The sequence below is a fragment of the Mus musculus genome, chromosome 13 (assembly GCF_000001635.26).
Source record: "Mus musculus strain C57BL/6J chromosome 13, GRCm38.p6 C57BL/6J".
Taxonomy (NCBI): Eukaryota; Metazoa; Chordata; class Mammalia; order Rodentia; family Muridae; genus Mus; species Mus musculus.
Genome location: NC_000079.6, coordinates 25,917,190 through 25,935,091, shown reverse-complemented (window position 1 = coordinate 25,935,091; position 17,902 = coordinate 25,917,190). Strand labels below are relative to the sequence as shown.

The 17,902-nt window shown below is 39.5% G+C and overlaps 1 long non-coding RNA gene across 1 annotated transcript in view; it reads left to right on the top strand.

The window, feature by feature from the left end:
* Positions 1–14,059, top strand: part of Gm11351 (predicted gene 11351) — a 45,284-nt gene extending 31,225 nt beyond the window's left edge. The window contains exons 2-4 of the long non-coding RNA NR_045062.1: positions 4,128–4,332; positions 12,575–12,656; positions 13,800–14,059. This is a non-coding gene — a long non-coding RNA (predicted gene 11351). The remainder of the gene's footprint in view (positions 1–4,127; positions 4,333–12,574; positions 12,657–13,799) is intronic.
* The last annotated feature ends 3,843 nt before the right edge of the window (positions 14,060–17,902 follow it).

Here is a 17,902-nt window from a genome sequence, read left to right as displayed (position 1 = left end):
AGTGAAAACTGAAAAGTACAGGACTCTGCCTCTGGGAGCAATTATAGTAGCAGAATAATTAATTGTAGCGCTTTTGTTTTGTTATGATTTATAATGTCTGAAGCTAGGTAGTAATACAAGCCTTGAGATAGGATGGGACCATTGCAGCCTTTCCTCTTTAGACAATACTACAGGAGAATTGAGGGAGAAAGCTATTTAGAATTGCTGGTGCATGCTGAGCCTAGAAATCCATCTACTTTGTATAATACTTACTTGAATATTTACCTAAGCAAGCAGCTCACATTTTCTGGAATGTACTTCTTACTTCCTGCATTAGAGCGGCCAAATCTTCCCTATGTCCTTTCACATTGCATTACCCATTAAATACTAGAAATTGGCACCTCAATAGTATGCCCCATGATTGTTCGGTAAAACTGGTCCATATTCTCTATATGATAAAGTTATACATATCATTTCAAAGATTGTCCTTCAATTCAATATATGATATTATACCAAATCCCATGCCTTTAAGTTGTCATCTATATTGGTTCCTGTCTGCTGTAGGTAAGTATAATATCATATATTGAATTGATTTCCCATTTGTGTTCTTGAATGAATGATCTAAAAGTCTGGTCTTTGCTTCACAGTGCTACCGCTGAGTTTTCTTTTCTGAGCCCTAGAAGGTCTGGAAGCATCAATGACACAGGATAAGGCAAGTGAGGTACATTTGTTACATGGAAAGGCTAGTTGTAATGTTTCTCAGAGTAGAATGATGCAGAGGCTCGAGGAAGACAGAAGGTGGCCATAGCAACACTCCTGCCCATGCCCTCCTTCTGATCAAAGTTAATGAGTTGTAATCAAGTCAGATAAGTGAGTAGCTAACTAATTTAAAAGGAATAAAAAGAAAAAAAAAGGTTTCACAGTTCTTTCCAAGTAGGAAAATACATCTACTTAAAGCACTGCAATATGTCCAAGAAACTGTCAGCACCGATTATTAGGCCAGCTTCTCAAGACTTGACCCTTTGTCTGGGAGTCCACAGATGACCTTGAGCTCCCTGGAAAGGCAGTATCTATAAATAATGCATTAATCATTTTCACATGTGGGCCAAGTAAAAAATTCATATCTGCCCGTGGCTTTGAGTTGTTCTTTAGGATGCTGCTTAGGTTTTCTCTGTGGCAACCTTTAAGAGATGATTGCAGAATTTGCTGGAAATGGGAGCATAGTGTGGGCCTGTGCATTCCAACAGGAAGCTGGAGCTGTGCTTAGGAGTAGGGAAAGGCCGTGGCTGCAACATTCAATTTAAGAGTGACACATTTGTTTCAGTATATGCATTTTGTGTTTTTACTGCTTTGGTAACAGCATGAATTATCACCAGTAAGAGTGGAGCCTTCTTTTGCAAGTAGACCTCAGATAGGACATTCTAGAGGCCTGAGAACATTTCACGGACACAGAATCTGTCTCTTTCTAGCTCACCAATACAGATTTAAATTTTACACAAACAGTCCAAAGGGGCCTACTCATGTCAGGAGACTTTCGTTTGGTTTATAGTTCTGTTTCCAGTATCTTACTTACTGTTAATGAGCAATACTTAATGCGGCTCTGAGCATGCATCTGACTGTTGAATGTCTAGGAAATCCAGATTAATGTTGTATAAAGCACAGAGTCAATCTGCTAGCAAAGCACGGGATTTGAGAAAAAAAAAACTGGCCTGGCTGGATTCCTCCTGCCTCCTACTCCCTCCAAAATCTCCAAAATACATTTTTATCATCTCATTTAAGCTTAGACCTTGGGCCTCAACAAGCCTCTTTTGGTAATTAAACTATGCCTGAAAAAGAATAACAAACAAAGAAATGAATCAGAGACCTTCCTCTACCACCAAGAAAAACCCACCATGCCTGAAGTTTTCAATATTGTTTAAAATATTTATTTCCTGATCATTTTAATTGTATATCAGCTTTTCTGAATGAGCCTTGTACAAAATAAAGGGATTTTATTTGCATCTTTTATTCTCTATTGCTATGGACAAGAAAAGATTATGCCAGAAGAGAAAGGGGGAGGGGAAGACAAAAAGGGACTCTGAAACTGGGCTATTACTGCCATCTAGTGTGCAGACTGGCTGTCCAGAGGGGATGAGAGTGTCTTTGAGACAATACAATTCGAGTTTGCAGAGGATAGAGTCAGGGATGAGAGCACTTCCTCCAAGAAATACTCTCCAAGCTAGTGTCTTTCACCATGTAATGAACTCTTTTGCCATAGAGCTTTGAGTATATGGCTGAACAATATGAAGCACCCTATTTCTTCCAGCAAAAACTGGAAGAACCCCAGCCAGGTCTAAAGGCATGTTATTTCTGAGAATTTGTGTACTAGCTGCAGATGTTGGTAAGCAGGGGTAATGATTTATGCAGATGCCTGTAACCTTTGAATTGGGTCCAGATAGCCAAGTGTCCTCTGCCTTCTGCAAGGAAGGCCTTCTTTCCAAGAGCAGGGCAGGCAGTTTTGATGACTTCTTAGTCCTTTTCAAGTCTGTGGTTCTAAGTGATGCAAATAGTATTTGCTGCTCATGAGCCTACTTTCTCTGTTGCTGATAGAAATTCCACTAGGCTGAGACTCACTGTGTGAGAGTCTAAACATTAAACCTCTTCACAGGACCAGAGGCAGGGTGGCATCTCACAGGTGTTTCATATATTCCCTCCTTCGTGTGGTGCGATTATACAAAATCCACAGGGATTCTCTCACTTCAAAGTCCCTGCCAGTTCTGGCATGGATTCATTCTGGTACCGGCTAAAGACACTGCAGCTGAAATCAAATCAAGCTCGACTTCTTTAATTCACCTCAGAGCAATGCTATATCCACTGACTGCAATTCTCACTAACCCTAATACCTCACACCTTCCCATCCAGCAGGGGTTTGTTACCTTAAAAGCAAACAACTTCAGTGCTCTGGCTATATTCATAAACGATGGCTTCAAAACTCAAAAGGCAGAGACCTGCTGAGATAATGAAAGCTAATTTAGAGACTCATAAGCACAAAAAAAAAAATCTAAGCTCAGAGGAATTTTAAGTCATTACCTGTGTCAGCATAACCTAGAACTGCTGGCTTTTTTTTTTTTCCCTGTTTTCAATGTAGCCTGTAGCTTCAGGTATCTAGAATGAAAAATTAGCTCTGTCTGTCTCACAAAGGTACCATTATAGGACAAATGTGCCACTTACTATATCCATGGTGGAAAAGAAAGTGATGACATCACAGTAAGAAGGGCAGGAGCTCCAACATTTTAGGGAACCTGTAGATGGAAAAGTATACATGACAGCCAAGGACATGGCTTAGTGGCCAAAGTGCCTACCATAAAAAGCAGGTATGGAAAGCAGAGTTGGATCCTCAAACACACTTGAAAGGCAGGCAGGCAGGATGACACTTAGATTCCCAGCAATCTGGGGGGTTGGAGGGGAGGTGGAGTCAGAGTGCTAGAGACCATCTAGGTAACCAAGCAGCACAATCTGTAAGCTCTGGGCTCAACAAGAGACCCACTCAGTGAATGCAAAGGAGAGTGAGGAAGACGTCAGATATTAACTCTGGAGCCTCCACACAGTTGAATACACCTGTACACCTCTCTTTCTCTCTCTCTCTCTCTCTCTCTCTCTCTCTCTGTGTGTGTGTGTGTGTGTGTGTGTGTGTGTGTATGTGCGTGCGTGCACACATGCATGTGTGCATATGCACACAGAATACACATGAGAAGTCAGGAAGACAAAAAATGTTCATTATTATCTGTAGATTCCTCAGAACATTGTAGCTCTCTGTGTTTGTGAGCAAAATTCAGATGAATTTTCTACTGTTATTTCCATTCTCTGAAAAGTGAAAAAGCAAGAGGGGTTAATGTGTATTTGATAGCATGGGTGAAAACCGAGGATTGGATTTAATGGCTCTGGATCTTACTAATGAGTATGTTATAGAGATTACATTGCTTCACATTTGGTAAGAAAATGGGAGAAAAAAAAACTAATTTAACTGTAAGTCTTAGGTGCACATAAGCCAGAGACCTGCCCATTGTTTAGATTCAGGGCACTGAAACTGGAAATCTGAAGGCAAATCTATTGATTCATCATTAAGCCTGGTTCAGAGGTGAGTAACATTTTCATCTTATTTTCTGTAGGATTAATGTCTGCTTTCCTCATCAAAGACCCTAGGATGGAAAACTGACCCTCACCTCCGAGAAAAATGGTGCCCTTCCTTCTAAGCCACTAAACTCTGGAGCCCTGCCTCCCCAGTCACCTGGCCTCATTTATCCTGCTGCTCTAGATTTGTCCTTCTGTATCCCGCATGAGTAATGCAGCCATTGGAGAACACACAGCCTCCTGGTAAGGCATTCACCCAACTTCTCTAGGATTAATCGCGGGCTAAACTGCTAAATAACATACTGATATATTAACTCCATTAAAATCTAATTCAGTGGCAATAACTTCTAGAAAGCCAACAAAGGGCTTATGAAGAACAAAGTGAAAAAAATCCCCCAAAAGGTAAATCACTGCACTCACTGGAAGTAAATCAGAGTGAAAGACAAGGGTATGAATCAAAAGAGAGCATTGAGTCCCCATCCTGGCCAGCAAGTCTTGTGTTCTTCACCAGGCCTACCCTTGAATCCAGGTAGAGAGAGAATGGGATGCTGGTATAAACTTAAGGAAAGATGCTGAGGCTACGGGGCCTGTAAAGATAATTAGTCAGTAAGTATTTGCCGTGCAAGAATGACTATCTGAGTTTGACGCTGGATCACATGGTAAAAAGAAAAAAGAAAAAGAAAGAAAGAAAGGTAAAAGAAAGAGAGTGGATAAGCATGGTATTGTATACATGCAATCCAAGCACAGGGAAGCCAGAGACAGGAGAGCCTTCAGGATTATTGGCCTACCCAAAGGAATGCATTTGAGACCAGTGAGGAACCACATCTAAAATTAAGTAAATAAAAAGATGGCATCTTAGAGTTGATACACAAGACTCTCTTCAGGTCTCCACACATGCACACAAGCAAAAACAAGTCTACACACTAGACACACACAGACACACACAGACAGACAGACACACACACACACACACACACACACACACACACATTAGCTAATGGAATGTAGACAAAATAATTTTGATTTCATTTTCGATGATTTTCTGCTCAAGAGAGTGATTGTAGATATTAGCGAGTCTGTTCCTTAACCTTTTCCCATGAAGGCAGTCTTCTTAATAAAAGATAAGGGGGGAAGGGGAACTGAATGCCCACCATAGCTTTCCTCAAACTTTCAAGGAGAATGAGGCATGGAATAATAAACCGGAAAAAGCAAAGAGGTGGGAATTCATTTGAAAGACGCCAACAGAAGACAATGTAGAGAGAAGAGAATACTGACTTCTGCAGATAGCTGGAGAATAGGCAAGGCATTTCCTTCTCTCCCCAGCCTCAGAGGGGGAACATCAGTTGTCTGCTGACACCTTGACCTGTCTAATCTTTAGAGCCTTGAAACAATAAATTTTTGAGACTTGAGTCACCTAGTTCATGGCCTATTGCTGTGGCAGCCCTCATAACCATAGATTCTGGATTAACACGATAGCTCGTTTTAGTGTCTGGATACCAGCAGCCATTAGCAAACTTTGATACTAGCTAGACACACTGCTGGGCATCCCTGTAAATTCCTATTTGCCAGGTTTATATTTTAAATCTCAGTTTTACAGAAAAATAAAAACAAACCTTCAACCCAAAATCATTTTCTAAGAGAACTGGGGTGGTTTCTTTTACTCTTTGTTCCTGCTCAAGGCAAAATCTGACATTTGGAAGAATATAGAATCTAGGTAAAAACAAAGAAAAGAAAATAATAGAACAAGAAGTGGTGGCGCATGCCTTGAATTCCAGCACTTGGTAGGCAGAGGCAGGCAGATTTCTGAGTTTGAGGCCAGCCTGGTCTACAGAGTGAGTTCCAGGACAGACAGGGCTACACAGAGAAACCCTGTCTCAAAAAACGGATGATAAATAAATAAAATAAAATAAAATAAAATAAACTTTTCTTTCTTCTGAATAATTTCATGTATTTATACAATGAAATACAATCATATCTACCACATTTCCCTTCTCAAATGCCCCATGTCTCCCCATATTATACAAATATATATATATATATATATATATATATATATATATATATATATAATTGTCCTTTCTTGTATAACCCTCTAAGTTCAATTAGTGCTACCTACATGTGTATGTGGAAGACAACCCACCAGAACAGGGAAAATCTTCTTGTGGCAACATAATAAAAATGAAACAAAACAAAGAAACAGAAAACAATGGTTCTTCATCCACCTGCAATTGTCTATCCACTGCCAACAGCTCCTCCATGAGGTGTAGGTCTGGAAAGCTCCTCTATCGTTTATATTAGCCCTTTTGATGGTTTGGTCTTATGCGGGTGTTGAGCAGATAAAAGATATTTTATTAGGTGCACTATGTTGAACAGTCCTGAATTTACTGAACTTCCATTTCTGCTTCAGAACTTCATCGAGAATCAATACCTAATTTGCATATTAGATACAGGAAAATTGGAGGACTAGAACAGGGGTGTTGAGCTTTTCCTCTATAAATCACTTGGCTTATTCATGTGAATGCTCAAGGACACAGTTGGGCCCTAGTGTCCTGTGTTAAATCTGAACCCAGCTTCCATGGTTCAGTTTTGTTTGAGACACTGCCAAGTCCTAGCTCATGAACCTATCTGGAGATATAGAGAGAAGCTTTGTGTGAGACTCAAGCCTAGAAATGCAAGATCTGACTGCCTGTCTGTCACCGGGACAGAGTCTTTTGTTCATTTCTCCCTTCTGAACTTCAGTCCTCTCATGGACACAATTGTGAATTATGAATCCCCACACTATTTATCTTAGAAGTTATTCTGGAGTCTTTTGGACACCTATCCAACTCCAGACCAGGCTGTGTCATACATCCAATGTGCCAGCCCAGTGTGATATGCTCTGGGTTTCATCAAAGAAGCTTTGCTTTGTAAAAGATGGATACTGTTATAGAGATCCCAAAGTGGTCAAAATACAAGAATAAGTGACTCTGCAGGGTCCAACCCCAACTGATACATCCATAATTCAATCTGTATTCCTAAGGCTCATGGAAAATTACTGAATATGCCATAGAAAGACTGTAAAGCCAGAAATCTCATAGTAGACTTTGAGATAGTGTCCCCAAGACATTACAAGAAATAATGCACACATGAAATATCAACAACATGCTTCCTGAACAAGGTCAGAATAACAACACTAGTTGTCACATCTATGTGTATGGGAGAAATTCTACATGGTGCCACCGCTAAATAAAGAGCTACAGGTGATAAACAGCTGCTGAGAGAGGAATAATCAGTCTCCTCCAGACAGATGCTCCACATAGGTTGTCAGTCCCAAACACAGGTACATAGGAACTAAGCTAAATGGACTCATTAAGTTAGATATACACATACATACACATGTATGCTTATATATGTAACAATAATGACTATAGAAGAGGTTTTGGACTGTGGGGCCACTGGAGGAGTTGAAAGAAGAAGGGATGGAGTAGTGTTAACTCAATGCTCGTGATTGAAGTACTCAAATATAAAACTATGAAGTTAAAACTGTCTAGAGAGAGTATATAAGCTAGAAATTAGTACAGTGACCACAAGAGGAGAAAAGAGGTGTTGAGGCAGAATCAGGAGGGCAATAGTGTATACATGATATGACAGTAGAGACAGCTTGTGGGAGGGGTAGAAGTATACAAAGGCACATGGGGGAGACAATAGGGGAAGAGAATCAACAAAACAATTTTGTTTGAAAATGTAGCAATGACAATATGAACTAACTAGTACCCCTGGAGCTTGTGTCTCTAGCTGCATATGTAGCAGAAGATGGCCTAGTCAGCCATCATTGGGAAGAGAGACCCCTTGGTCTTGCAAACTTTATATGCCCCAGTACAGGGGAATGCCAGGGCCAAGAAGTGGGAGTGGGTAGGTAAGGGAGCAGGGCGGGGGGGGGGGAGGATATAATGAACTTTCAGGATAGCATTTGAAATGTAATAAAGAAAATATCTACTTTTAAAAAAGAAAAGAAAATGCAGCAATGAAACCTATTACTATTCGTGTTAGTTTAAAACCTTTAAAGTAAAATAATAAGGCTCTGAAAGTAAATTGAATTGTTTGGCAATAGCTCTGTGAAAGTATAGACAGTAGGTCATCCAGCTGGTGCACTTTAGAATCGTGCTTTAAAATCCTGTCAGTTTCCGTTTTGAGGGTACAGATGGCTTCTCCAGCTTTCTTGCTTCTGGTCTACTGACCTCTGTTCTTCAGAAACTTCAAGAAAGTAAAGCCAAGGACAGCATCCCAGTACATGCACCGTTCAATGCAGGAATCAGTTGGTTTTATGTAAGTCCCCAAAAGCCACATATTATACTGAATCAAACACCCCGTAAACCAAGTCTTTCAGCTAAGGGCCCAGTAATCTGCAAACTGGTGCAACACAAACCTGGAACCTGTGACTCGAGTCATCAGAAAGCAAGTTAAAATGAACCACAGACTCATGTTGGATTTGCAGGACATTATAGAGAAGAAAAGTATTGCACTGAGCTTCAGATTAGGGTGACCTTAGCATCTCTATTTCCCCACTTGCCTTGTACTATTCACTCATGTTCTCGTTCAGGGAACTGATGCTCTTAGAATGTTTCTGGGGACTCAGAGCGTAGTCAATCTCCTCCTATTGTTCTTGGTTTTATAAGCTGATGATTCTACTTGAGAATGTTCTCAGAGAACATCCTGATACTTACTAGAAGAGTTAGGAGCCCTCAGAAAATATTCCCATTTGTCCAGGTTTCTATAACTATGAATGTGCCATTGTGATGTAGGTTATATCCTAATATGATTTTAGGGCAGAAAGTTTATCTCCCTTATGGAGACTTTTACTTGTTGTAAGCCTACCCGCAGCCTACATGAACCAGGTATTTCTGGAAGGCAGGCTGGGGCTGAAAGAGACTTAGACTTCGAGAAAAGATAATGAAGCCAAGACAAATGTTTCTGATCAAGGCCCGCAAGTTTACTGAGAGACTGTGATTTTATGGGGGAAGGCTCATCCCCCCAGCCAGTCCATCCTTGGTGCTTTGAGCCAGCCTGTAGGCGACTGCAGGATTGCAGGATAGGATGTGTCTCCGGAATGTCTCAAGGCTCTCTCAGCAGGTAGCAGAGAGGAGCAGGGGTAGTTGACATAACAATATAGCCATCAAATTCGGAAGGCTACACCCCAGGTGATCTCATATTCAGTGGCAGCAAAGTCTGAATCAGCCTGCTTCAAGACTGGGGGAGGCTACATTTACTAGTAGAACTGAGTCTGGATTTGATAACACCCAGATATCCAGAGATGCCATTGTGATGAAGAAGACAGGACGGAGTTGAGGAGATGGTGGAGTGGCTAAAGTGCTTATGGCAGAAACTTGGTCATTGGGTTTAGATCTCCTGAACCCACATGAAAGCTGAATGTGGTGGTGCATGTCTATACCCTCAAGCACTGGTGGAGACAGGTGGATTCTAGGACTCCTTGCCAAGCAATACTAGTTGAAACGGCAAGTACAAGACTAGTAAGATAGATAGATAGATAGATAGATAGATAGATAGATAGATAGATAGATAGATGGATGGATGGATGGATAGATAGATAGATAGATAGATAGATAACATGGTAGGCTAAGTATGTTAGCCCATACATTTCATCCAGCATTTAAAGACAGAAATAGGTAGATCTCTATGAGTTTAAAACTAAAATGATCTATATACTTAGTGGGCTCTAAGCAATCTAGAACTATGTAATGGGGCCCTGTCTCAAAAGCAAAGCAAAGGCAAACATTGAAAAAGGTAGAAAACAATGAAGTAGATACCCAGCTGACAATCTCTAGCTGCCACATATATCTGCATGGCAACACACACACACACACACACACACACACACACACCCATAGAAAATAGAATAAGGATTCATTAAGACAGGGCATTGCATTGCAAATTGCATTGGGGAAATTGAAACACCTTTTTAAAAAGAGCTGACTAGGATGATATTATGAATGGCCCAAGGAAGTATGACTTCCTTCATTTACCTCATAATTGGAAGTTATTGATATAAATGCTTGTGTAACATTATTATGTGAAGGGAAGCCTGTTCTGGTCCCTGGAGGAGGCACACAGAGAGTTCAACACTGGCCCAAGAGAGTAAGTTCTGTACCAATCTGGGCTGCATGAGACTATCACTCAACTATTAGTCAATGAATAAATTGTAGAAGAACCTTGGCTTCCCTGGGGTATGTTTGGTTCCTTGTGTATTGATACACACATGCAAATAATGAAGTAAGATGGAAATATCTGAAGAGAGCAGTCAGGGTAAAGAGGCATAAAAGCAAGGCTGGGTATGCGCTGGCTATGAGGAGGAACCCGATGGTGAAGGGAAAAAAACAGGAAGGAGAAAGAGTCTAAGAAGCTTTGAGTATTAGCCAGAGAAGATAAGACTGAGTCCCTGCTCTCAGACCAGAAGCACATGAACATTCCCCGAGGATCCTGCTCTCTCCGAGAAGGAATTACCCTGGATGCACTTGAATAGGTTGCCTGTTGATTGGTACTACATCTACAGATGGCCCTGACATGGGTTTCTGATCTCGATGGCAACTCAATCACTAACAAAACTAAATTAGTGTGATGTCATCTCTTTTTTAGCGATGCCTTGAAACATGGCATATTCAGAGAAGCATTGGGGAGGAGTAGAGGTCACCAGCACAGCTGAGCTGCTAAAGGGAGAGGTGTGAGTTTTACAAGTAAATTGTTTGTCTTTTAAAGGAACCCTGAACCAACACAAAGGGTTAGCCACCCCTACCTGTATGATAAATGGATACTAAGTTTGACTAACTGCCTGACTTTTGATACCTGAGGGAGGATTCATAGGTCTTTAGCCCAACATAGGGAAGTCTCAAACTTTATTCTTTCTGCTTCTCTTTGCTGAAAAACAAACAAACAAACAAACAAACAAACAGGCAACAAGGGATACTAGAGCTCAGCAGTTGAGAATGCTGACTTTTGGCTTGGTAGAGGTAAATTTTGGAGCAGAAGAGACAACTCAGAGGTCAGAGTTCCTGGAGGGTACCTGAGTTTGGTTCCCAACCCCCAGTGATCTGTAGGTCTAGTTCCAGTGATAGAATGTGCCTGGCCTCTTTGAGTACTTGTACTCACATACACATGACCCACACCCTCACACTGCCACAGCTGTGTAGTAATACACACACAGAGAATCTTTTAAACAGAAAAGAAGTTATTCCTGTGGAGGTTTCCCATCAGACTTTAGTGTTTCACTTCAAGTTCAACAAAACCCCAAGGAAGTCTGTGCCAAGTTTCTAACATCTTGGCCATTTTTTCATCCATTTTCTTTCTATTCACACTGTGTCTTCCCTTCTCTTCAAGGCTGCTCCCCAGTAAAGGCAGAGACCATGGTGGAACACTTTCCAATCCTTTTGCATATATAGTAGAGTAGCAACATGTTCTGATTCTTGTCTCCTGCCTAACTCAGCCTTTGGGGGTTTCAGAAGCAGTGACTTCTCTTTGTACTGGGGGTGGGGGTGGGGGTGGGGGGCCATTGCTGGAAAGATGCAAGACATAGTGCCAAAATCAGCTTTCTTCATTTCCTTTGTCACCAGCACAGACTCTTTAGGAGATCAAGGCTTCTCTCTGAGCTAATAACTGTCCCCTTTCTCTGAGAAAGCACATCAAAGACAAAAGCCCCACAGCCACCCCCTTCTTCAAATCATCAAAGAAATCAGAATACAGGCAGCAGGTGTAATGGAAGAGTGGTGTGCCCTTCAACACCACGCTCTGGCTTGTCTTCTCCCAGGGCTGCTCCAAAAGATTGAATAGAATAGAAAAGTCTGGAGTATAATGCCAGAAACTGTCCAATTTCAAAATTTTCAACTCCTTATTGAAACGCATCATTCTCTGTCTGCTTCACCACACCCTCCTCCTTTCTGAACATATAAGAAGATTGTTTTCTTAAAGGTCCTGGCTGCTGTTTTCTCACCGTTTTGTCTGCGAAAACCTGATTTAAAGGTGCCTCCATCTGTCCTTCCATTTTCTTCCCTCAGAAACCTGGCAGCACTTTTTTTATTTGACATTTCTAAACAACACAGGCTCCTTTTGCCAACTCTCAGTTGCTCTCTAAAACCTTTCTAATCCTGTAGAATGCAACTAATCTACTCTGATAAAGGCACCAAGCCTATCCTGGCAGCTGGAGCCAGGAATGTCAAAGTGGGGAAAAGGATAAATAAACTTGCCAAAGAGAGAGGAGAGTCTGGGCCAGCCTCAGCAGCAAGTAGGTTATCACATGCATAGAGATAAGAGGATATTCCCCCAAGACCTGCATGAAGGTGACTTGTTTAGAAAAGAAAGACAGGTACTACAGTTATCCATAATGTGTGCATTCAGAAGATTCCTGCATTTGAAAAGACACTGAGATAAAAATAAAAATCCTTCTAGCTTGCTTCTGTTTAAAATTATTAGTGACTTGAGGTCTATATCTCCATGACAGGGAAGAAGAGACTGGCTACCATCCACATGGAAGCTACTGGAGTAAGCTGATTTCCACCTAGTGTGTGAACAAGAAGAGACAGGTATTTTCTGCACTCTCAGCTTCTCTATGATTAAGACTGATGTGCTGGACAAAGCATTGAGTTTAGTTCAAATTATCAATAGAGTATTGTAAAACTGTTACTACCATCTCTTCATGGTCGAACAAGCCAAGTGCATAGACTATCAAAGCCCTACTAGCCAAAACTAAAAAGATTATATGCACACTTACTGATAGGGCAGATGCATGTTCTCATGGACATATATACATACATATACACATACCTGTGTACTCGTATGTGCACACATGTGTACACACAGAGGCACACATTACACACACCGGTACTACATCTTGTTATTCCAATTAAAGATAAAATTTTGGGGGATAGGACTTTGGGGAAAGACTAAAGCAAAATTCAAAACGCATAGGGATTTGCAAGCTTTCTGGAAGAAAAACTGTTAAGATTATAAGCTCCTAGAGGGCAGAGACAACGTCACAGTACTTGATTTTAAAACAGAAAATATGGCACTACATAACATTCGATGGCTGTGAAATTATCTGAATGACAAGGGCACGAGTGACAGCATAGTTTAAATCGTTAAACCCAGATGAAATTATGACTTAGGCAATTTAATCATTTTCTTGGAACAAAGTGATATTGGTTGATACATAAATCGAGGCTGACAGACTGAGTGCCAGGAACTAGTCTGTCAGGCTCCGGGGAAATATTGAAGAAAACCAGGCTTCCCTCTCCCATCCAGAGATGATCCAGGCAGCAAGGAGATTATATGAAATCAGAGATGTTGGATGGTTCTACTTCCTTCTTTGCAGAAGGATATGACCACCATCTTATTGACTTAAAAACCTGAGTTAAAGAAATGAACATTGCTTCAAACTATTGGGTTCATATGAAATGAATTCAAACGGTGCCAGTCTGATTTCCCATATATACTTTTTGTCATCATGGAAAAAAAATTATGTTTACCATCCATACAACTTTTCTGAAGCATTCAACTGAGTAAGGCAGTTTTACAGACCATCTTTTTAATATTTTAAATATTAGTCATGATTAGGTGGTTTCATTCAATAATGAATTTTCTTTGACATTGAGGTCAAAAGATTTCAATCTTGTCATCATGAAATCCAAAGGAATGTTTCTAATGAGAATTCACATTTCTGTTTGTAGAGCAAATGGAACAATTCAAATGGCCACAGAAGAGACTGTGCCGACATCTGATGTACTGTAGAAATCATTATCAACTGGAGAGCCAAATACTGGTAGTGTCCAAAAGAACAGGAAAACAAGTCCTTTTCAGAGATTCCCATAATATCTGTTATTTAAAAAGACAAGTTACACTGAGGAAAAAATTACTGGCTTCTAAGTAAGATGGAAAATATATTAAACATAGAAAAATAGATAAAACAATAAAACATGTTATAGAAAAAGGTTGTAGTATTTTTCCAAGTCATCCATAGATTTTAGTTTCTGAAAAAGACTTATCTTTAGAATTAAACAAAAATCACTCACCTTCTTAGCTTATCTTATTTGTTTTGGTTTGCTTTAGTACTGGCTAGTTTCATGTCAACATGATATAAGCTAAGGTCATCTGGGACAAGGGAAACTTAAGTTCTCAAATGCCTGCATGAAATCAACGCAGGCAAGCCTGTAGAACATTGTCTTAATTGGTGATTGATGAGGGAGAAGCCCATTAAGGGTGTGGCTATCCCTAGACTGGGAGTCCTGTATTCCATAAGAAAAAAGGCAATCCACAGAGAGCAAAGCACCTGACAGCTGTGCTCCATGGCCCCTGTATCAGCTCCTGTCTCCAGTTTTCTTCCTAGCTTGAGTTCCTATCCTGACTTCCTTCAGTGATAAACAGTGACATGGAAGTGTAAGCCAATGAAATATTTTCCTCTTCAAATTGCTTTTCGCATGGTGTTTCATCACAGAAATAGTAACCCTAACTGGGACAGTTTTATCAAAATATGAGGACTCAATGTAGCCCAGACTATTCCTGAACTGGCTTTTTGACAAGCATAACCTTGGTTTATTAATTTGCTGGAATCCTTTTCCTCCTGAGTGCTGTAACCACACATGTATATCACAATACCCAGTTAATGTGATGCTAAAGATTGAACCCAGGCCTTTGTAAATATTGAAAAGAACTCTACAGGTTGAGCTACATTCTAGCCCTGTCTATCTTATGTTAATTACATTTTATTTATTATCATCCAGAAAAGATGAATTTCATCCCATAATATTTAGGAGACTGACATCTAATGATTTACATGCCAATACTCCTCAAGTTATTCTGCAAAATAGAAACTTAAGAATCAATTTCAAATTATTCGAAGGTCCTATTACTCTGATAATAAAACCACTATACAAAGATTCTCCAAAACAGAAAATTACAGACTAATATCCATTTTGACTATAGATGCAAAACTACTCAACAGAATACACGCAAAATCAATTAAAAATCAAACCCAAAAGAGTATCTGTCACAATCAAGTTGGCTTCATACCAGTGATGCAAGGATGGTTCATTATATAGAAATCAATAAATGCAATCCATCACATAAACAGGCAGATTATCTACATAAAATCTCATGATTATCTACTTAAAAATCACATGATTATCTACTTAAATACAGAAAAGGTCTTTGACAAAATACAACATCCTTTTATAATGAAACTCAGAGAGATACTAGGGACATATCTCAATGTAATAAAAGGAACTTACAGCAAGCTCACAGCCAATATCATCCTAAATTAAAAGAAACTCAAAGCTCTTCCATTTAAATTGGGAAAACAAGGAAATCCATTCTCTCCACACTTAGCCAGATCAATAATACAGTTGAAGAGCAATGGGATACAAGTAGGAAAAGAAGGAATTGAAGTATGCTTAATTGCAAATCATATGATTCTATACCTAAAAGAATCTCCCATGAAATTTCTACAGCTGATAAATACTTTCAAAGCAGAATAATAAAAAAATTAATACACAACAATCAGTAACCTTGATACAAGCATGCTGAGGAAGAAATCAGGAAACAATTCCTTTCACAGTAGCTCTTGTCTCTGTTTCTGTCTCTTCTCTCCCTGTCTCTCTGTCTCTCTCTTTCTCTCTCTTTCTCTCTGTCTCTCTGTCTCTCTCTCTCTCTCTCTCCCCCCACTTAGATGAAAGGTAACAGAAAATGGAATGATCTGCTGTGTTCATGGATCAGTAGGATTAATATGGTGAAATAGTCATCTAATCAACCAAAACAAACAAACAAACAAACAAAAAACCCAATCTACAGATTTAGTGAAATCCACATCAAAATTGCATCACAATTCCTCACAGAAATTGAAAAACAATCGTAAACTTCATATGGAAGAATAAAAAAAATAATAGCTAGCTAAATAACCCTGGAAAAGTTAAAACATACGGGAGTGTCACTATCTCAAATTTCAAGGTATGTACTACAGTGCTATAGGAATAAAAAGGTCACACTATTAGCATAAAAACAGACACAATGATCAATGCAACAGAACTGAAGATCTGCACACAAGTCTACACTTCTACAGATAACTAATATTTGACAAGAAGCCCAAAATACAAACTGGAGTAAAGCAGCGTTATCCATTCAATACATCATTATGGCCAAACTTGGATGATTACATGGAGAAAAAATTAAATAGGTCTACATCTATCACCCTGTACAAGCTTGAACTCCAGATGGATCAAGGACATCAGCATAAGACAAAACACCCTAAATCTGACAAAAGAGAAATTAGAAAATGGGTTTGCACTCAATGGCACAGGAAAGGATGTTCCAAAGAGAAAATAACAATAGATAGCACAGGTATTAAGACCAACAATTGATAAATGGGACTCTATAAAGTTAAGAAGTACCTGTACAGCACAGAAAGAAATCTTTACATCTAACAGAAGATCAGTATCTACAATAAACAAATAATTAAAAAAAGAACTGTACATCAAGAAAACAAACAACCCAATTAAAAATGGGGTAGAGAACTAAGCAGAGAGTTCACAACAGATAAAAGTCAATGGCTGAGAAACACTAAAACAGAGTTCATCACCCTTAGCCATCAGGGAAATGCACATTAAAAGGACTTTGAGATTGCATCTTACCCAACACAGAATGACCAAGATCAATTAAATTTAAAAAAGCTATAACAGTAGACGTTAGCAAGTATAAAAGGAAAGATGAACATTTATTTTTTCTGAAAGGAATGCAAACTGGTATACCCACTATAGAAATTAGTGCAGATGTTCCTGAAAAAAGCTGAAAATAGACCTACCACAAGACCCAGCTCTACCATTCTTAGCCATGTACTCAAAAAACCTTGCATCTTATGGCTTAGATACTTGCTCATACATGTTCTATTCATAATAGCCAGAGATTAAAAACAGTTTTGCTATCTACCAACTCATGAAAAGGTAATGAAAACGTGCTGTATTTACAGAAAGGAATATTATTCAGCCATTAAGAAAAATGAACCTTGAAAGTAAATGGATACAGACAGAAATAACCATCTTAAGAAAGACAAGCACTGCAAGCTTTAGATTGAATGTTCCGCTTAGGTAACTAGGGAGGGACCAGGAAAAAGAGGGACTTTTCCAAAGAAGAGGCACTAGAGTATAGCTTTGTAAATGGATAAAGGGGACATTAGAACAGGATTAACAGGGTTGTGATGGAAAGGCATAGTACGAAGAGGACTATGGAAAGGGAAAACTAATACCAACAACCATTTGGAAAGCTGTATAAAGACCTACTAGCTTCCTAAAATATATACATTTATAAAAAGAATTTAAATAAGGAAACAATAAAGTGGAGGAGACAATGTCCCAACTAGACATTACATGCTTCCGAGTAAAAGCCAAGAAATGTTACCAGAAATGGATTACATGCTTTTGAAACACTGGCCAAAGAGTTCCCCCAGAGACTGTTCTTAGACATTACAGGCTATTACCAATACTACCAGTTACTGCCTCCACATGCTGACAGTAAGACAAATTGCTGAAGATCCACATACTTATATCTTTGAACACGGAGAACTAGAGCTGGTACCCAAATAGAAGCTTCACTTCTAATGACCAGTGCTCATGGAGCTGGAAGTTACAGTACTTGCTATTGAGGAGAAAAGTATTTATCAATTTTACCCAGCTATAAATTCTGTGAGCTACAATAGTGGCCTGCCTACAAGATATATTGGAACATAGTGGCACAGATATTATGGAAGTAACCAATTACGTTTTGATTAGATGACGGAGCCTATACC